At 51.4% G+C, this 21,475-nt stretch overlaps 1 long non-coding RNA gene across 1 annotated transcript in view; it reads left to right on the top strand.

Annotated features, from left to right (window-relative positions):
• The first annotated feature begins 1,635 nt into the window (after window positions 1-1,635).
• The window catches only part of LOC309648969, a 169,158-nt gene continuing 149,318 nt past the window's right edge, over window positions 1,636-21,475 (top strand). Inside the window, exon 1 of the long non-coding RNA XR_014256884.1 lies at window positions 1,636-2,313. This is a non-coding gene — a long non-coding RNA (uncharacterized lncRNA). The remainder of the gene's footprint in view (window positions 2,314-21,475) is intronic.

Below are 21,475 nucleotides of genomic sequence, written 5' to 3'. Positions count from 1 at the left end.
ATGAGAATGACTTAGAATGAAGGTCCTGCATCCACCCAGATAAGAACCACTGCCATTGACCAGCAGACTCCGTTCCAAGGAGATATCAAGTCAGAATTAGGATTTCTTTCCTGAAGTGGGGCATTTGTATCCCGTCTGCCAGGAACTGGCCTTTCTCACACCCACTGCTCTTGCTGGCCTGTGGTGCTCTCCGATTGTGAGTGGATTTTAATGAAACTGGAGGGCTCAGGGGGCTGCCTGGCAAGAGCTGATGACTTTTAATGGAGGAGTTTGTGCCCTGCTTTCTGGTTTTCTACGACTTTGAATCTGGCCACTCCTGGCTCTGGCATCCCCAGCTGAGCTCTGAATCCCCGGGGGGTTCTGTAAGCAGGGGGAGGGGGGGCTCTAATAACAGAGCCTGCTCCTAGGAGCTGGGGGTCCATGCCTGCGACGGAGCAAGTCCCCATAGGGCACTATTCGCACTGATCCTGTGGCCCTGTTCCCTCCCCACTGAGGCTTCCCAGAGCCAAGTGTTAGGAAATGTCGGAGATTCCAAGATGATCTTTCTGGTGAGCAAACTCAGCTTCTGTGGGTCCCCTTAATAAGCTGCTGCCTTTTCTTTTTCCAACCTGAACCGTAAACAGTGCCCTTCTTCGTCTTCCAACCTTTCCACTGACAGCACCGGACACAATAGGATTATCTGTCATTTTAACTCTTTTTCTTAGGAATTTCTCCCCTCTACTCTTAATTAAAATTTTAATATCATACGCGCAGATCGTAAATTGAATCGAGGTTCATTTTGACCACCTTCCCACTGCGTTCTTTTTATTCCAAAGGGAAATGGGCGATGGCCGTGCTCCCGGGACCCGGGTGGGTCCGTCTCAGTGGCAGAGGCGGCGGCCCTGGGGCTCCCCCGCCCCGCGGAGCAGAAAGGCGCCGGGGACTGGTCTCCGCGCGGGGGGCGCGCCGAGCTGTGCGGGGCCGGGGGCGCCGACCTTCCCCTGCACCTGCCAGCCCGACCCCGACTCCGGCCAAACAGCCGGCGCCGCCGGCGCGAGGAGGAGGCGGCGGGTGCGAAGAGAGGACGGCCTGCGCCTTGGTTCCCGGGGAGCGGCTGGGATGCGCGGTTGGGAGCGGGGCGCGGAGAGCGGAACAAGCCCGGGACCCGAAGGGACAGAGAGGTGCGGGCCAGCGCTGGAGGGGAGAGCAGGGAGTCAGGAGACGGGAGGGCGCGCTGGAGAAGGACGGTGGCCAGGGGAGTGCGGAGAAAGTCCAAAGAGAGTGTGGCGGCGCAGGGGAGCGCAGGGTGGGGAGTCTCAGGGGAGAGGGGCGGGGGAGCCGGGGGCCGGCAGAAACGCGGAGGGGAAAGCGGGGCAACAAGGGGAGCGGGAACCCCAGCTGAGCCGGGAAGGAGCAGGCGTTGGGGCAGCTGCTCCCGGGAGGCTCAGCGGGTTGCAGCCGGAGTGCGATCCCGCGTCTACTCAAGAGTACCAATTCCTGGCCCCTTTTCGACATCACCCCGGACCTCCAAGTCACAGGTGAGGAAACTGAGGCCGGAAGCCGCTGAGCAGGAAGCCCAAGGCCAGGGCCAGGCTCCTTCAAGGTTGTTGAGTTGAAAGGATGAGCCTGGAGCCGGAAGCCTTCACCACGGGACACCAGGCTCACACCCAAAACGATAGCAGCAACTTGGAGTAGACGCCCTAAATGCCCAGAACCCTGCGTTTTTTATCCTATCAGATTTTCAAGCAATCCTATGAAGTACTGTTAGTCTCCCCGTTTTACAGAGGGGGAAACTGAGGCTCCACCTGGAGGACATCCCTCTCTCGTTCTTGGAGCATCTACATCTCCTCGGGTGCTTCTTGCAGAGCCCAGGTTTCTCCTGCTGTATCTCCCATCCCCCGCCTGGGTTGGGGCAAGGCACATGGGCTGAGTTCTGGTTGGGCAACTTCCGTGAAACAGTGAAACTGGCAGCCCTGGGCGCCCAGGTCTCAGGGCCAGCCCCACCTCCCTGGGGGACCTTGCTGTACCCCAGAGTTTCTGCACCTGAGGCCTCCCAGCCTTGCCCCTTAAACTCCTGCAAAGCGGTGCAGCCAGCCCTTCAAAGGTGGGCTTCAGGGAGAGGAAACCGTCTTCTCTGTTTATAAGAGCCATCTCCTGCTCCCCTTGCTGATGGAGTTGACTAGCAGTTTTTAAGCAACACCTGGGGACTTCCCTGGTGGCGCAGTGGTTAAGAATCCACCTGCCAATGCAGGGGACACAGGTTCAAGCCATTGTCCGGGAAGATCCCACGTGCCGTGGAGCAACTAAGCCCGTGCACCACATCTACTGAGCCCCGTGCCACAACTATTGAGCCCCGTGCCACAACTACTGAGCCCACGTGCCACGACTACTGAAGCCTGTGCACCTAGAGCCCGTGCTCTGCAACAACAATGAGAAGCCACCGCAATGAGAAGCCCGAGCACCGCAAGGAAGAGTAGCCCCCGCTCGCCGCAACTAGAGAAAGCCCGCGCGCAGCAACGAAGACCCAATGCAGCCAATAAATAAATAAATTAATAAATGACGTTTAAACAACACCTGGGTGCCAAATGAGCTGATGTGTGTTAAGTAGTTCTTGGCCAAGTCAAAGCGCCTTGGGAAGAACCCAACACAAGAAGGCCTTGAGTGGATGACATCCGTATTATGCAGTTTAACAGGCCACAGAACCTGAATTCCCTGAATTCTCACTGGCCTGCCCGAGTGGGTGTGGCCCGTTAGCTTCTGTGAGATTCCCAGGTACCAGCATCAGGACCTTTCATCTCCAGCGTGACTGGGAATCTATCAGAAGGCTTTTTAGGACTTCCCTTCCCTTGGCCAGAATCGGGCTGAGGTTGGGACCGTTCAACATTACAAGGAGCTGTCCCAGGTTCCCATGAATATTCGGAAGAAACAAATGCAGTCAAAGGCATTTCCCTTGAAATGCAGAGGAAGTGCAGCAAAAGTGAGAATTCAGTACTCAGTTTTTCTTGAAGATGTGGGTAATTATCATCAGCCTGGGCTAATGGAATGTCCTCATGAGCACAACATCTTTTCATCAGGAACTTACTGAGTGATGGGGGGCATTCCTTCTGTCCTGGTTATTCCTGCTGTGTAACAAATTACCCAAAACTCAGTGGCTAAAACAGTCATATTCTTTTGCTCACAGCCTCGTGGGTGAGGAATTCAGGAAGGGCCCAGCTGGGTGGGTCTCACTGGGGATCTCTCTTTTGATTGTGGTCAAATGTTGGCTTGGACCTACAAGAGGGCACACTTTTATAGCTGCCAGTCGATACTTGCTGCCTACCGGGAGCTCAGCTGGGCTGTGGATGGGCGCCCCAGCACATGGCTCCTCCAGCAGGGGGTCTCAGTGCTGTCGGATGTCTAACCGGCAAGAGCTGCCTAGTGTGTCATGCCCCTGAGTTTCTTTGCCTGGGACCTCTCTGGATTTTGCTGCCTGCATGGGAATCATGTGCATGCACGCACGCACGCGCACACACACACACACACGCACACACAAGCACACACACACGGCACCAGCAGCCTTTGATAAATATCCCATTGTCTCTGCTAGGGTGATGGATAATTCACCTACACTGGCTCCTAGAGTTTTCCCCACACAGCAGGGTTGAGCTCAGTGGCCCATTGGTGCTAAGTGACCCAGTGACCCACCCTTTACAGGCTACCCTCTGCCCCCCTTTTCCTACCCCGCTCATCCGCTGTTATTTCCTGGGACTGTCAGCTAAACAAACTTCTTCACTTGAATGCTGTCTCTGCATTTCTTGGGAAGGAACCCAAATGAAAACAGTCCCCAAGAAGTCTGGCTGCTTCTTTTAGGCACAGAGACCTCCCCAGACCAGCCTTCCATGTAAGATGCTCCCAAGAAGTAAACGAAAGTGAAGGACCTGCAGACTCACGGTGACTTTCGCAATCAGGGCCACCCCACACGAGGCCCAGGGAACGTCCTAGAAGCAGCCTCCCTGAACATTGCCCAACACCAGGTCCCTGGATTGGGAGGGTTTGGGTCTTAGCAAAATGAGACCCCGCCCCTACTGTCACCCAGAGCTGAAAGCAGGGATTTTGTGAGAAGGAACTTTGGCTGGTGGTTGGAGAGGGTCCCAATGGGGAAGACCCTGCGTGAGAGGCAGCAGTTTGTCTCACATCCTGTGGGGTGATGGTGCGCCTGTTCAGCCTGACTGGGTACCATGATGAACTGGTCTAAATCTTCTGCAAATTCCTGAGCCAGTCTCTGAGTCTGGGCACTGTCAGAGGACGTGTGGACAATGGGCTCTCCCATCCTGATGATGGCAGGTTCATATTCTTGGTCTTGGCATCCCTGGACGTGTATGCAAGTTGCTCAGTGGCATAGAGCAAGTTGTGGGGTGAGGGCTGTGCTGGGTAGGATCCTGTGCTCGTGGTCAACTTAGGGGAAGGGAATTTACTGTATTGCCAACCTCAATAACCCGCCATAAAGATGGAAAACCAGGCTCAGGAAGAAAGAATAAAAAAACCAAGAAAGTACTAGAGTCCTTTTGTGGAACAGGAACTATTTGATGGTCTGTGTAAGTCACCAGTGCTGGGTGCTATTGTATTTTTTTTAAACATGCATGCATATAGCTCTTACTCATAATATTTATATACGAGTGTGTTTAATCTTCATAACAGTGCTGTGAGGTCAATAATTTTATCATCCCTGTATTTTAGACAAGGAAACTGAGGCACCGGAGAGTTTAAAATGACTTGCCTGTGGTTAGTGGCAACCAAAGTAAGAAGCAGCCGAGTTAAGATTTAAGCTGAAGTAGTTAGTTTTGGGGATATTATTGTTGTTTCCATTAAAATAAAAGGCCAAAAGTTGGGGGAATCTGGCTATTAGCTCCCTGAAGGTCTTGAGAAGTCTTTCTTATCCACTTTGCAAGCTTCTTTTTCTGAGGTCTCATGGTCCAGAAAGGCTGCTGGAGCTCCATTCATTGCATCCACATTCCAGGGAGAAAGAAAAGTGGTGGTAATGGGAGGAGGAAGACAAAAAGCTGCCTTCTCAACTGAGTCAACACTTTTAAGATATTTTTTTGAAAGTCCTACACAATAGCTTTTGCTTACCTCTCAACAACAATAATAAGTAGAATAAGAATATAAATATAATAATAATAAATAGAAATCCTTGTGCCAACTTTCCTCTTTCTGGGCTCAGGTAGTAAGAACCATGTGAAATTATCATAAAATCAGCCATATCCTGGTTAACACTTGAATTCCTATATTTAAAAATGCCGTAGGTAACTCGTTATGAAAACAGCCCTCATTATGCAGGTACGGAGCACAGTTACTGGAATGCTGGTGGGTTTAGTTAAATAATTAGAGTGAGCTGCTAAAGACCTTCTCGTTGTTTCTGTATTTAGATTAAATCGGCATTACTGATTCTCCGTAGCAAGGCTTGCTTTCAAGTTCTTATTGGTGTAATTAAGTGAGGTACTTTGCAAAGAAGACGCCCCCTGTTTACTTTTACACTCCAGGAGACCCAGCAATTACCTTCTCCAGCCCTGGGAGGGTGTGAGAAGACACAGCCCCTGCTCTCAGCTGGTCTGACAGGCATGCCGTTTCATGAATGCAGAACCCAGCACACCATCAAACGCAAATTTAAGCACCAGATCATTTCAAGTAGATGTCTGGGGTTTGTTTGTTTGTTTGTTTTTCCACTGAGACAACTTCACCAGTGTCCCTGAGATCTTCGGGACTTGGAGACGGGTGGGTGCTGGGACTGTTTGGCACCAATTTCAGGGCAGGCTTCATCCTAGCTGTTTGCTTTTGGCCCCTGAGCCTGGGCGAGGGACAGCTTTGCCGATGTGCACGGACGACATTTGGAAGCGACACTGCCTCTAGCTAGCTGCGTCGTCCTGGGCAAGGTGGCTTGCCCTTTCTGGACCTCAGTTTCCTCCCCTGTAAAGTGGGGATAATCATAGTTCATGAGCAAGAGGTGTTTCCCCCGCCATTGGGTTTTGATTAACCGTGAAGCTGTGCAAAAAGCAAAGGGCAGAACAGATAAGCCAGAATCACTGAGGAGCAAGCAGCTTTCCCTCCCCCCCAAATATTCCCCCCACCCGTGCATTTCTTCTTTCCCATTTTGACCCACCTCCCCTCCCCCAGGCGGCTCCTTCCTGGCGGGGTTATCAAGAGTCAATTGATAGTTTTTGACAAAAAGGTCTTGAATGGCAAAATATACCACTGAAGATACTTACGTTCTTCAATGTGTACGACGGTATTCTGTATCACTATATAGAATATTAAAAAAAAAAGAGTCTGTTGAGAGAGAGACCCCCTCTCCTGGGCATTTCTGTGTGTTCCCAGATGCGTCCAGTCAACAAAGGGGCAGGAGGGCATCACCGCGCACCCGCCTGCTGCGGGCAGAGGCTCAAATCCTGATGAAAAGCCTTTAAAGCTCGAGAGTCTGGGTGTCGTAGGAGTTTCAGAGAAGGTATTGGAGAGGCTTGTCAGTGCCTCTCCATCAGCTTCCCCCGGGGTTTTTAAATTTGATTTCCTTGGCTGCAAATTCAGTTCTTGGCTTAACCGCAAGCTCATGAAATATTAACAGTTTCCCCACTGGAAATTGCGTGTGTGTGTGTGTGTGTGTGTGTGCCTATGTGAAACCGTAACTTTCTTCTAGAAAACGCTAAGAATGCTGGGGTGGCACGGTCTGGGGGTGCTGTTGCCATGTGCCAGGACCCTTATCTTGCGGAATCGTCATGATAACCCTATCAGGTCGGGATTGTTTTGCTCCCATTACAGAGATGAGGAAACCGAGGTCAGACAGGAGCCCTGAGGCTCACCAGGGTCTCACAGGTGGTCGGGGTGGAGTCAGACCCGTCTGCAGGGGTCCTGCTGCCCCTTAGTCACAGGGTGGGTGTTCCACCCAGAAGGATAGTGCCCGGCCCTGATTCTGGAACTTTCCCCAGTGGTTCTTCCCTGTCGGGGAGAGTCTGCACCTTTCTCAGTATCAAGAGGATGGGCCCAGGCTCTCCACGGTTCCCTGGCCGCCCCCAGAGCTCACGGCCACCCATCTGTCAGCACCAGCCAGCTCGGGCCTCTTGCACTCCTTGGCAACGTGCCAGCCTGCTCCATCCCCCACCCTGTTCCTTTCTGGCACCAGGAGACTCAGGGCCGTCCCTGGCTCTTTGCTTCTGTCAGCAGCTGTGGGGGCCAGGCCGGCTCTGGGGGCCCAGCATCGCCGCTCTCCCCGGCACGGGGCAGCGTCTTCTCCCGGCACCTCTGGGCCTGGGTGTGCCGTGCTCCTGTTCTCCATCAGATCCGCAGGCTGGAAGGAACTGCCAAGGCCGAGGGGGTCATCGTCTCTAGGGTAGGAAGGGTCACTCGTGATGTTTCTAAGAGGAGTTCAGGGTTGTTTCTGTGGGTGACCCCCTTGATAGCCTCTCCTGGGTTTCATCGTTTTTGATGTCTGGTTAGACTTCCTTTCCGGCTGAGATCAGTCCCAGCCAGGGTGTGAATCCCAGTTCTGCCTCTTAATACTGTGTGACCTTGGGCAAGTGACTCAGCCTCTCTGGGCTTCATTTTCCTCATCTGTAAAATGAGACCAATCATCACACCTGCCTCATGGGATTGTTGTGGGGGCTGTGTTGGTTAGTGCACACAGGTGTAGAACTGTCCCCGGTACACAGCACCGAATATTTGCCACTGCTTCTTTCTTTGTCCTTAGTACATATTCAGCGTTCAAGAGACCCCAGTGTCTCTTTGCAAATAAATGATGCAGTAGCTTCACAACTTTTGTGGCTTCTAGGGTTCAAGTTGAGGGGACCCTAGGTAGAGTCCCCTTTAAAAAAGTATGTTCTATGGAAACCTGGCCTCTGCTACTTCATTATGCAGTGCTCTACTGTAGGGAAATGGCACCAAAGAAAATCAAATCGTATTTTTCATCCAGCAAACTTAAATACCAGTCATTAATGGAAACATGGGAATTTTCTGGCATTTAAATACTATTGCTCAAAATAAACCAGAGAATATGAATTCCAAGGAGTTCTGTTGCGTTGGGGTTCCAGGAGAGTCTTTGGAAGTTTGGTTGCCGGAGTCACCAGACTCAGCTGAGCCCTTGGGACTCAAATAGCTCCCCGGTTTTGAGTAAGATGCTTTCCCATGATCCCACAGCAGGAGAATAATCCCGCTGGCTTTGGTCCTCCAGTCACCTCCCTGAGGAATGAATATTTAAGCAAAGTTGAGATTCTCCTAGCGAGACAGAATATGGGGGAATCCCATCTGGTATAGATAGGTAGATAGATAGATAGGTAGATAGATACATGGATAGATACATGGATAGATACGTGGATGGATGGATGGATGGATGGATAGATAGATGGATAGATACATGGATAGATACATGGGTGGATGGATGGATGGATGGATAGATAGATACATGGATAGATACATGGATAGATATGTGGATGGATGGATGGATGGATGGATAGATAGATGGATAGATAGATACATGGATAGATACATGGGTGGATGGATGGATGGATGGATAGATAGATGGATGATGGATGGATACACACGTACATAGACATATGCAAACATCTGGGTAATTTGAACCTGAATTTACTGGTATCCAGGAAAAGGGTGGTTGTTGGGCTTTCTTCTCCCTTCACATGTCCAAAGAAATTCCTTATTCTGATATTCCTTACATAGTTGTTGAACCTCGTTCTTATTTTGTCTACACAGAAATAACTTTTACCTACAACACATCGCCCCTTAGCAAAGTAACTGAGTGTTGGCGCATTGCCTGCCCCAGCCCCGTAATCTCTAGCCGTCTAAGGCACTAATGTCTTTGAGTGAATGAAGCCGTCTTCCCGGCACCCTAATTCAGCAGTTGTCTGAAAGTGATTCATCTACATTGCTGAGGAAGCCCTGCACCCCACCAGATTCAGCTGGTGGCGTTTGATCAGGTTCACCCTGTGTGTAAACATCCCTCGGTCCCCGTGGAGCTGTCGAGGTGTGTGACGGAGCAGTGACAGGTCTGGGTGGGAGCCTAGGAGCTCCATCCAGTTTTTGAGTTCCAGACAGCCCCTGTCCTCGGGTTCTTCATTTGTAACATAAAGGTCCCTTGGAGGTGAGAAGTTTCGCAGCTCTAGGATCCAAGGGTGCAGGAGGAGCTGCGGAAGAGGAGGCTGGAGGGGGCAACGTGGGACCCCTCCCCCTGAAGTGAGGAACAGTGGTGGGTGCAGAGGAAGGGCAGAGAGGGAGAGGAAGAGGACGTCATCGCCAAGCCCTGCCTTCTTAGTCCAAACTAAATAGGTCTTTAATTCTTCCTAACCCAACCTAACCCAAGTCTGAGCTTCTGTTCCGGGAATCTGTCAATGCCAGGGTCTCCCAGTCACTTTGCCAGGGCAGCATCTATGAGCTACGGGGCTCGCCTCGTGGCAATGTCAGAGGGAGACACGCCTGCCCTTGACGTTGATGTCCGTGTAGGTCTCCCCTGAGATGGCCCCCCTCCCTGTCCCTTTGACCCTGCAGGCACGGTGGCTGTTTCCATGCCCAGCTTGGGACCCCTGGAATTCTGTGGAGTTGTCTATCACCCTGACTGCCTGGGTCAACTACCGTGTTTCCTCTCTGGGTCTTACTGCTTCCAAGCAAGGGACAGACTCTCATTTGCATAATTTAGGAGGGAGGTTCAACTTATATAACAGACACCCAAAGGTCAAAGGTTTATTTTTCTCTCATGTTAGGTACTGGCAACCCAACTTGAACTTAACCACTAGGTGAAGGGTGTCAGCATTGGGGAAGTCAGGTCACTGGGAGGCCAGGAAGTTGGAAGGTTCATCAGTGGGTGCTGGAGATGGGAGGAAGAGGAGAACCAGTGGGACCAGGATTAAAAATCACTCCGGCCGATTGAGGAAAGCCAATGGAATCCATCCATGATGGTGATCTCCAGTAGCGTGAGACTTCCAGGAGATGGTCCAGAGGGAACATGATGATCTGGAAATGGCAACAGTGGTTAAGGAGCCGGAACAGGCAAACGCTTCTCTTTGTGTGCAATTACTGAAAGGGGTGGGCCAGCCTTCCCCACGCGTAGTTTCAGCCTTAAAAATCCCCCAAGACCAATTGCAGATACTAACTAGCAGAAAAATAAGTGTTGGTTTCCAGATTTCTACAACGTTACCTCTATTGTTGATGGCTGGGGGCCGCGGTTACTGGAGGAGACGTCCTCTGTGTAAACAACGCCTCCGTCTCCTCGTGTCGTGGCTTGGGATTTTATAACTTCCAGTTTCTGGTCTCTTCTATGGGACTTTCCAAATTCTGCCCCTTTTCCCAGATTTAGTGCGGAAAACTGAATTAGAAGTAATATCGATTTAGAAAGGAAAGAATGTGCAGAAGGATTCTGTTATTTGAAAAATTCTGTTCCGTAATAACATTGATGAAAGACCAAGAGGAAAACGGGTGCAATAAAAGGCTGATTAATACTTATAAAACAATTAATACTTATAAAAATAATTGTTATTGTTGTGTGGGCCTTACTGACGGGCCAGGCACTGTGCTTATTAATTCATACACGTGACTCCATCCACCCACAACAGCGCTGTGACCTAGATGCTGGTATTGTGTCCACATTACAGGTGGGGACATGGAAGGTCTTCTTTGTTTTTGGTTGTCCTCCTTGATTGATTGATTGAGGTAATACTCAACTTCTATGGAGAACTCATAGCTTTTGCATAAAAAGTTGGGCAGAAAGAGATGTGTTGTCCCTGTGAGGGTCTGTTTCTGTAACTTACCACCAAATACCAGGTCACCCTGGCAGTGGCCTTCATGTCTGGCTCTTTGCATCTCTCCTGTTTCCTCCTGGCCTCCAGAGACTGGAAATCAGATGAGGAGATTGAGGTTTTACCAGGAGCTGATGGATTTTCCTTGGGCCACCCACGAAGACATAGACCAACAAGGGATTCAAATGCCTCCTTCCTGAGCATCTTTTCTGGAGGGGACTGAATGATGGAAGAGGAACGTGGAAGGGCGGGTGAGGAAACCTTGGGTCAGATGACTGCCAAGGTCTCCAGAGGAAGTGGTCAGAGCCCAGGCTTTGAGTCAACCTCCAGCTGAGAACAGGCGCGGAGGGTGTGCCCCAGAAGAACAACACCAAACCACGCCTGGTGACCCAGGGAGGCTGAAGGTGCAGGGGACGTTAGCGTGCCTTCAGCCGCAAGTCCCACCTGGGGACTTGGGTTCAAATTTTCCCTTCTGATCCCTGCCAAGATGGACAGCACCATCCTCCAGGTCCTCCGTCCTATAACTAAAAGCCCTGAATGTAACACCAGACGAACACACGAAGACTGGGAAAGGGGGATATTTGAAGCCAAAATCGTAGCACCACCTGAGGTGGTGCCCCATGTACACAGGGGAAATAACTAAGACAATTATATTTTAAAAGTAGGGAGGATGCAAGGACCTGAATGGAAGTAAGTTTTCTAAACTCCATGCAAAGTGATAAAACCTTGATATCAGTGCACCATGATCAGTTACGTCAATAGGTTGTCATTTTTAGGGCAGGACCCAAGGCAACTGTAACAGCCATATACCCAAAAGCATTCTAAGCAAGTCAGACAGGAATCAGAGAAATGTGCAAGTAACCTACCAGACTTAGGCAAAAAAAGAGAAACAGAGGACTGAAAAATGGACGTTAACAAACAAAATAACAAAATGGCAGACTGAAGTGGTAATGGACCCATAATTACTTTAAATATAAATGGTCTAAATACAGTTAAAACAGAGATGGGCAGAGTGGATGGAAAAAAAAAAAAACAAACCACTGAACTATATGCTGTCTATAAGAAACTCACTCCAAATATATCGACATGGGTAGCTTGGAAGTAAAAAGACGGAAAAAGACATATCATGCAAATGTTAATTGGAGGAGAAGGAGCAGCTATAGTAATATCAGGTAAAGTAGACTTTAGAACAAGGAGAACTACCAGGGAGAAGGAGGGGGTCTCACCTAATGATGAAAGGATCCATCTACCAAATCTTACCTCCGCCATTTGCCATCTCTGCCGACAAGCAATGTAACCTCTGTGAACCTTAGTCTCTCCGTCTCTAAAACGGAGACAATAAACACTTCACAAAATACTACGAAGGTTAAGTGCTTGGTACAGATTAGCACGCGGTAAAGACCCCATAGGTAGTGGCTCATCGTCATCTTAAATAACGCGTGATCTCGTCATCACTATTTACGTGATGTGTGTCAGCCAGGAAAGCAGGAACCACAGCAGTTGCTCTGTCTGTGTGTGAGTGTATGAGATAAAATATAAGTAACATAAAATTTACCATTTTAACCATTTTTATGCATACAGCTCAGTGGCCTTAAGTATATCCACGTTGTCACGCAGCCATCACCGCGGTCCACCTCCAGAACTTTGTATTCCCAAATTGAGCTTGGGAGCCATTCAACACACCAGTTACTGTAACAGAGAGAATTTGATACAAGGATTTTTTTTTAAACCAGGCTTTGGAAGAATGAATAGGCCAGAAGGCCACGTGAGAGTCGGCCAAAGTGGGAACTGCAGATGGATGCAGTCACCACCGCTAGGGCCGGTGGAACCAGCTGCCCTGCGTGGAGGACATTTCTGCTGTGATGCCGGCGGGTCAGGAGGCAGACAGGGAGGACCGCCTCTCTCCCTCCGTCCCGGGCCTGGCAGCAGGCTCCCTCCGGCACAAACCCGGAGCAGCTCTCAGAGGCGTGGCGGGGAGAGCCCCAGCCCCACTGTGCAGAGAACAGAGGGCGGTGTCTGAGTGTCCTGGGGCGGCAAAGTGCGGGCTCAACACCACAGAAATGTACTCTCACCTTCCAGAGGCCAGAATTTCAAAATCAAGGTGTCAGCAGGGCCACCATCCTCCCTGTGGAGGCTCTAGGGGAGGGTCCTTCCTGCCTCTTCCAGCTCCTGGTGGCCCCAGGCCTCCTTGGCTCGTGGACACATCCCTCCAACCTCTGCCTCCGTCTTCACGTGGCCTTCCTTCTGTGCGTGTCTGAGTCCAGATTTCCCTCTTCTTATAAGGGTGGATTAGGGCCCACCCTAGTTCACACACACCTCACCTTCCAACCACAGCAGGTGGGTTTGCAGCTGAGACACAGTAGCCTAGTAACCAGCACGGCCATCCTTCTGAGAATCAGGGAACATAGGCCCACTTCTGCCCACACAGGTCACTGGGACCTTTCAGAGTCTCCGTTTCCCCATCTATAAAATGAGGGTGATTAGCAAATAGGTGAAAATCAACCACGTGCAAGGCTAGGCGTGGGATAAGAGACAAGATGACCCGATTCCTGCCGTGGAGGGGCTCAGGGTGAGTGATGGCAGCTGAACACCAGTAGGAAGGGGCCCGCTGCTGGCCTGCGGTGTACGGGCGAGCTGGGAGTCCTGGGCTAACGTCCCAGTTCGTTTGACCTTGGGGTGATGAGAGCTGCCCAGCTGGAGTGTGAACGGGGCCATGGATTTACAGGACCGAGATGCCTTTCCCAAAGCTTTTTGATGGGATTGAGGGATCCCAGACAGAGCACAGAGCTTACATACGTGATGCAAAGTGGTCTTCAAAGGGCCGGGGCTGCAGCTTCCATATTCATCTGACCCCGAGTAATGTAAACTGCCTTCTCCACTAGACCTATGGTTTATTTGTACAGTTTGGACCATTTCTGTAAACGTTTGACCCGTTTGGAAATCCAATCCAAGGGAAAGCAAATGAGGGCTTTCATTCTGTGCAGAGGCATTCCCGGTCGATGGCGGTGACATTTACCTGTTGCAATTTATTAAAGGCGTCGATAAGCACGGTAAAGAAAGGACCCGTTTTGTTTGGTTCTGTCCTGTTTTTAAACATCTCAACACTAGGGAGAAAGGAAAATGCGTGGATTGGTGAAGAGTGAGGAGGTGTGGGGCTAGACGTTCGTGATGGGGACCCAGTAAACTATGGACGGATGAAAAGCCCCAGGGACGGGCGGTGAGGGGGGTTCAGAGTAGGAGTGCCCAGGCGGGCGGGCGCGCTGAAGGGGCACGGAGCTCTGCCATGTGTCAAAACACAAGATATCCCTTCCGAGCCACTGAACATGCTGGAAATGTGCTTGTTAAGGAAAAGATCCTTGGCTTTCACATAAAAATGACTAATTACTGCCAACTTCTCTCTTTAAAAAATGTATATCAATATTCATAAAGTTGGACTTGCTACCACTAACATATCAGCAGGAGAGAGCACACGAGCAGCTGTAAGTTATAGCATGAGTGTTATAAGTTCTCATGTGCGTAACAGATTCCTGGTTTTTAAATTATTATGTTGTTGTTACAATTTTCTGGGATTGGAGACACATTGCAAACGGCAGAAAACTATAAATGGAGACAAATGAACACACCAATAGTTCCTTGCTTAAGAATTCAGGGGTGATTTTCCAAATCTTTAACCTGGGCACTGGCCAATCACACGGCGGCTGATCAGTCTGGAGGCCCCGTCCTTGAAGCCATTTCTGTGCCCGCCAGGCGGGTCAGATGTACGGCACTGCAAAGGCCGCTGAGCAGGAACTCTGGCAGCTCAGAGCAGGGTACCTGGCCCGCGGTAGGGACCACACATCAGTCTTCACAGGGACCCGAGAACCTTGTTAAAGTTCAGACTTCGGGGACCTCCCTCAGAATTCCAATCCACTGAGGCTGGGACAGGGCCCCGGAATCTGAATCCTCACCAAGGCCCCCAGGGGCTGCCCCGGACTTGTGGGGACAGAGGACCCGCCTGGGCTGCGGTCTGCACTGTGCCTGGCGCACGTGTCTGGAAACAGCACAGGCCTGTGATGTGATTCCAGACTTCTGAGAAGTGAATCATGTCTGTGTCTCAGCCACGGTCCCGAGAGGAAGCAGACGGACCCCTCGAACTAGAAGAATTCCACGAGGGTCTGTTTAATAAGGGATTTTTATACGAGTGGGGTTAGGGTGTTAAGAACGGACAGATGGTCTGGAGGGGCCACGGAAATGTCCTGAATCTTCCTAAATTCTTCCCAAGTCCACACTGCATCTGTGTCCTGCTGTCCGTCTCCACCACACTGTCTGCCTCAAACCTTCATTGTGTCTTGCCTGGTTTATTGTCACAGCTTCCAAACTGGCACCCCTCCCCCAGCCTCGCTCTCTTCCACCCCACCTTCCAGAGATTTCTAGCATCCACAGCTGATCATGCCACCCACCTATTAGGCTCCTTCCGGGGCCCCACGGCCTGCAGGACAGGGTCCTGTCTCCAGGCCCAGCCCCCAGGGCTTTCTGCAGCCTCCCCGCCCACTTGTGCGGCTACCACTCTGGGGAACCAGCAATTCCCCAGAGGCTCCGGATTTCCTCTGCCCACCTGCTTCCTCTGTCTGGAATCCTTCCCCCTGGTCTCGGAGGGTCCCGCTACTTCCTTCAAGAATCTGCTACCATGCCACCTCCTCCAGGAAGCCTCCCCTGAGCTGCATCAGGCCTCCTTCTTCTTTACCCGATGCCTGGGTCCGGAGCCCAGGTAGCTGCTTGCAGGCAGCAATGCCAGGCTCGGCTCTGCTCACTAAGAAGTTTCTGGTTTCAGTAACTGCATTGTCCTTCCGGCCACTTCCCCCTCTATCCCCTAGCCCTGGGTTTGGATTGGGTCTCCATTTGGAGCACAGTGGAGCCTCTATTCCACTGGAGCCGAGTCCAGCCCGATCCAGGGCACTCACATTTCAGCGGGGTCTGCGGTCACATCCAAGCTGTTTAATTTCACCTCAATCAGCAGCACTCGGGGTGCCGAGCTCAGCCCTGTGGGTTTGGTGACCATCAGCGCCAATTACATGAAATGCCAGTCGCCGGGGCAATTCCACCTTCGCACAGGCCGACAGAAGAGGAAAAATTGCTCCTAAAAGTAATTGAAACCAAACCGAGACCACAGGGCTCCTTCTGTGGGAACTGACCCCGGCCCCCTCCCAGCCCCGCTTCCTGCCATGAGTGTCAAAGCCGATCCCACCCACCGTACGTTTTGATTTTTGCTCGCTTCTCCTTTGCTGGGATCCAGGTTCGATTTCTTTGAGCAGTTGAACCAACAGCCCGCGTGGATATGAGTGTTTCATGGGCAAACTGGATCATTTCTGCGCTGGATGAAGTGTCTGGGGATTTTCGCCTTCACGGAGGCACTTGTAAACTCCAGGATTATAAAAAATCATATATAAAGAAAGAGAGAGGAGTGTGGTGTGGCAGAGCCAGTGGGATATTGAGTTACTTCTGAGACCAGTTGATTTCTAGAACCTGTCCAACCTTCTTGTGCGTCCGTTGTGATGAAATTGACTGTGAATCAATTGGCCAGAAGTTTCTCTGGCATAGCTCTGCGCTTGGCCCGTTCTCTGGTGTATCTTTGATTTTCTGTTGAGCAAAGGCTTGGTTAAAAAGAAACCAAAATTAGTAGTTAAGAGCATTCATTCTTGAAATATCCATGATGATCGATAACTTTATCTTTTATTTTTTTCAAAGGTGTCTTTTTAAAAGTTTACTTATTTTAATTTATTTTTAAACAGCTTTATTGAGGTATAAATTCAGATGCCATACAATCCACCCTTGTAAAGTGTACAATTCAGTGAGCTTTGGTACGTTCCATAATTTTTTTTTAATTATGAACTAATACATACAATATAAAATTTGCGATCTTCACCATTTCTAATGAAATACCTTCACGATGCCATGCAAGCATCTGCACTATTTCCAGACTTTTACCTCACCCCCAAAGATGTCATCTTTAAAGGAGTCTGTGTTAGCCGTCCCACAGGTAGTGAGAATATCAAGATGAAAAGTGAAAAAATATTGTCAGGTTCCCCGAAGGTATTAATCAGCTCCAAAGTGCAAACACCTGGCATGCGGGCTACCAGAAAGTTCTAGAAGGTGCTGGTTCTGGGGCCTGAGCTCCGAGGAGAAAGGGGATTCGATTTAGTGTCTCCAGCATCAAGACCCGTGCTGGGCACACGTCAACATGTAGGCAATGCTAGTGAGATGTCTCAAAATTGGGGTGTTTGTGAGGGAGCCCCCGTGCTTAGGTGTGGGATTGTCGGCCCAGGAGGCAGGAGTCTCTGTGGTGCCACGAGGGGAGGTGACAGCGTCCGGGATCTGCCGTGTCCTGGGACAACTCAGGGCGCCGTGCCGGGTGCCACCCACCCCTTTTTTCCAGCCCACAGCGCTTGCATCTGTCATAACACTAGATATTTTTCTAGGACTTCTTTTTTAAACTTTGAAAGAACTTTACAATGAGAAAAGGCTTGTACCATATCCATAAAAATGCAAAACTGTATTGCTTGGGGGAGGGGCTTCTAGTTTTGTGTTTAAAAAAACATTAGATATGTGTAGAATTTTCTGGATTTCTGGAAGAAATTAACCATGATGTGAGATACTACATGGGTGGTTTGTGAGCCTCTAGGTCTGTGGAAAGGTGTTGTGCCGTAATACGGCACAGCCTCGCTGCCCCGGTGTGAACCCCCTCGGCCTGGCCCCCACCCGTCAGCGGGGTGACCCCACGAACTTCAGGTCAACTCCCTGAGCCACAAGCCCCGCCCCCCTGCCTCCCCCCTGGTCCACCTCGGCCTGCCCTGCTGACCCATCTCCTGCTTCTCCCTTAGCTCCAGCCACTCAGGCTCCTGTGTGCTCCCCAGGCACCTCTGCTGGCACCAACCAGCCCCTCTTTCTGGAATGGTCTCCCCCAAGTTTCCACGCAACCAGCTCCTTCTCGGCTTGCAGGGCCCCTCGTCCGAGAGGCCTCTTCTGCCTACTCCACCCACCCACGCCGCCTTCTTTCCTTTCCATCCCAGCTCTTTCCATGACCTGACAGTCCCTTGCTTTCACATATTTGTACATTTCCTGTCCCCCACCCCCAATCAGACTATAAACTTGTCCTGTTGGCCGCCGTAGCCCCAGTGTTCGGGACGCTCCTTGGCATATGGTAGGTGCTCAGCTAATACTTGTGGACGGTTCTGAAGTTGCCCAGAGAGCAAGCTATGGCTGGAGTCATCAGGAGCCCCGCCCTCCTGGCTATGCTGGCCGCCTCCCCCTCTGTCCCTCGGACCCCCGCTCCTCCCCCTCCGTGCAGGATATAACGCTCCGTCCACACCGAGGGGCTCACGCCTAAAGTGACCCCGTGGACTGATGCTCGGGGCATTTGTACTTGAGCAAATAAACGCCTTAATGACCGCCTGCATGGGCTTCCAGTCTTCCAGGAGCCGGCCAGGGGAGTGATTTATTTTGCGGCTGGGCTGCACGCCTCTCGGCAGGTTCCTCTGAACCCTCTCCAGCAGCCACCTTCGCTCAGGACGGGGGCCATCCAGAAGTCTGTGACTCTTGCAGTGACAAGATAACTGTCACCGAGCTCCCGACTCCGGCCCCTCCTGTGCTGTCCCAGCCGGGCTGCCTGGAGCCTCGGGATGACGGAGAGACCCAGCTTCCAGCCTGGCTGTGCCAGGTGATGGGAGACCCATATCTTGCAGGGCTGGTGCCAGCGGCTTGACAGAAAGCCGCCTGCCAGGCAGTGGAATCAGAGCGTCTATAAAAAGGAGTCAGAGGTTGATTAGCACCGCCCGTTGGTTACTTGACACTGGGGGTCCAGGGTTCACACCTGGCAGGGCGGACCCCTGTGGGGTCATGACACTATCATGGTCTCATCGAGAAAAATGAGAGTCACAAACACCATGGCAACACCAGGCCTTCACCCGCTGTCCCTGCTTGCAGGGCAGAGGCGTCAGGAGCAGCCTGGGTCCCCTGGCGCCGTCCGTCTTGCCAGGCGCCCTGAGAGATTAGACAGATGCTGGCATGTGCCTCCCCAGGAACCCGGAGCTTCTGTAGGACCAGGGAAGATGGGAAAACCCCGCTTACGAAGGCGTATTGTTCAAAAAGGGGTGGGCTGGGATTTGAATAACAAGACATGGGTGAGGGGCTTTGGTTTACGAATGGAGAAGCAGGGGCCTCATCAAGTAATAACAACAGTACCAACAATTGAGGTTTGTATATTTCACCCCCTCTCTGTAACTGACGCAGTTTCTCCCGTTCAGACACACGCAGGCACCCCGCAGTCAGCACGCCAAGATGCCTCCTACTTGGCCCAAATCCTTTCTAGACGTGCGCACGCTCTGTGCCAGGCTCGGTGCCAGCGGGGGGACCAGCGGGCCCAGCCCCTCACCTTGGGGAACTGGCTTCTACAGGGGAGACCGGCACGGATCAGATAATCCCACAGATGTAAGATCACACCCTGTGACAAGTGTCAGGACAGAAGGGTCCAGCCTGGGACATAGTATCTTAAACCGCATTTTGCCTGCGGGGGCTTCTGAGGCCCAGATAAGTGAGTTTGGGCCACGGGACAGCTGAAAAGAAGCGCGGGGGGTTGGGGAGGGGGTGGCCTCTGAACCCAGCGTTTCCTGCTGGGCCCCTCCCGGCCCCACCCCAGAAATGGACCCTCCTAGGACTCAACGAAGGGTGTTTGAAAGGCCAGTCGGAACTGAGCCCCAAACCGCCTCCTGGATCAAAGAATCCCATGGGCTTCAGGAGCTGATCTCCCTGCCCTGGGGCGTGGGTGAAATGACTGGGTTCGTTGCACAGTGACAAGCCCCATGGCGGAGTGTGGCGGGTCCTGACCACGTGGGCCTGGACACTTGTCTGTACAGTGAAACGCCGCCCGGGAAACCACTGGGCAGGTGAAGCCTCGTGTGTAACCCCGCCTGCCTGCTGCCTGGAGGGGCCGCGTGCTGGGCCGGGATGGAGGCAGGTCCGTAGAGGAGGCAGTTCCCAAAGACCCAGGGGCGAGGAGGCCGCTCCTGGGATGGCACCGCCCAGGGCCCTGCTGGTCTTCTGCCAGCCCGTCTGTCTCCTGCATGCGTCTGTGCAAACAGCTGCTGAACTCACACCTGGCTGAGGCTCACCGATGCCGGGCTTCCTACTGCTTCGGGGCTGCTGGCGAGGGTGGCCAGAGACGGCCCCGGATCAAATGGGAGATGCCTGGGGTGGTTTGCTGTCTGTGCAAGATGGGGAAAAGGTGTGTGTGCGTGCAAGCGTCTGTTCACAGGCCTGTGGGAGAGTCTGGGGGCCAGGGCACCTCGGGGAAGGTTGTGAGGGTCGATTAGTTCAATGCGCTCCCGTGCCCACGGAATGGCCCCTCCGGACATGCCAGGGAATTTCTGGAATACCGAGAGTGATGTCAGGACCCTTCCAGAAGGAAGCTGCTTCCTGTCAGAGGGAGGAAAACAGCTTCCCAAGCAAGCTCCCATCGGAAGGGAGCCAATGGCCGAGACTGTGGGTCACCCGAACTCCAAGGAAGCCAGGCCTGTCCTGGGAGTGACCTGGGGAGAGGACAGAATTGCCTTTCCTTTTCAGTTTTAGAGATCCTGCAAAACACTCCCACTAAATGTCATACAGAGTGCCTTTCCTCTTTCCCCCTTTTTTCTCATCTCATGCTCCAACGTCCCCAGAGAGTAGGCAGAAAGATGATTATCTCCATTTTTAGATGCAGAATTGAAAGCTGGATGAGGTCAAGTGACTTGTCCAGTGTCACAGGGAGTGGAAATGAGCCGGTTGGAAAAAGACCCTCAGGATTCGCCATTCCACGTGGGGACTGCCCCCAGTCGGCAATGGGATGCAAGCTGTGTTTTCTATGAAAGTATTAAGTTCACATCAGCGCGTCATGCAGCTCCAAAAAGCTAAATTCCTCTCCCTCTGCCTTTTAACATCCTCAATATTGACATCCTTTTAACGTCACTAGTTGCCATTTTTGCTAGTTGCTTGATTGCATTTATTCCTTCTATTGTTTCTTCCAAATATTTACATACCTGTTTGAGGTGGCAGTTTGGAAAAGTGCTTTGGGATGGGCGTACTATCTACACCTATCAGCTTCACTCCATCTGGATGACTTGCAAGGAATCGGGCGGCTCAGCTATTGGGATGATTTGTCCACACGTCCCCCGAACTGCGCCAGACACGGGGTCCTTCCTTTGCCTTCAGATGTTTGAGGTCCCGAAGACACGGCTGTATGGGAGAGCCCGTTGGCTGTTTATTTATTGCCATCCTTTGCGTTTACTGGGGTCTCCATAAAACCTGCTTGTTGAGTCAGAACGTTTATGGTCCGGGTTGTGTTCTGGGGATTTCAGATTCTGCATGTTTGGTTTGTCATTCTGAGAAAAGGCACAAGTTTTGTTTTGTTTTGTTCTGTTTTAAACAAAGGAATTTCAGGATTTGTGGGCAAGCTGGAGAGAACGCTGCATCCTGCAAAAAAAGGAAGAAAACATTTTCTGGGGGTATTTTTAAGGAAATAGAAGCTACAAAGATTTGGGACAATTCATCTGGTGTTTCTCAACCTTCAGTTCTAAAGTTCTTAAATCCCTCTCTGTCTCTCTCCTATACACACACACACATACACACACCCTGATGAAATAGCTAAATGAAACAAAAAGGAAAGCTTCGGGAGAATAAAAAAAGGTACCTCCGTAAAGTTTCCAAAGACTTCATAGTTCTCA

This window comes from Balaenoptera physalus, assembly GCF_965194825.1.
Source record: "Balaenoptera physalus genome assembly, chromosome: 19".
Lineage (NCBI taxonomy): Eukaryota > Metazoa > Chordata > Mammalia > Artiodactyla > Balaenopteridae > Balaenoptera > Balaenoptera physalus.
This window is presented reverse-complemented; position numbering and strand designations above follow the sequence as displayed.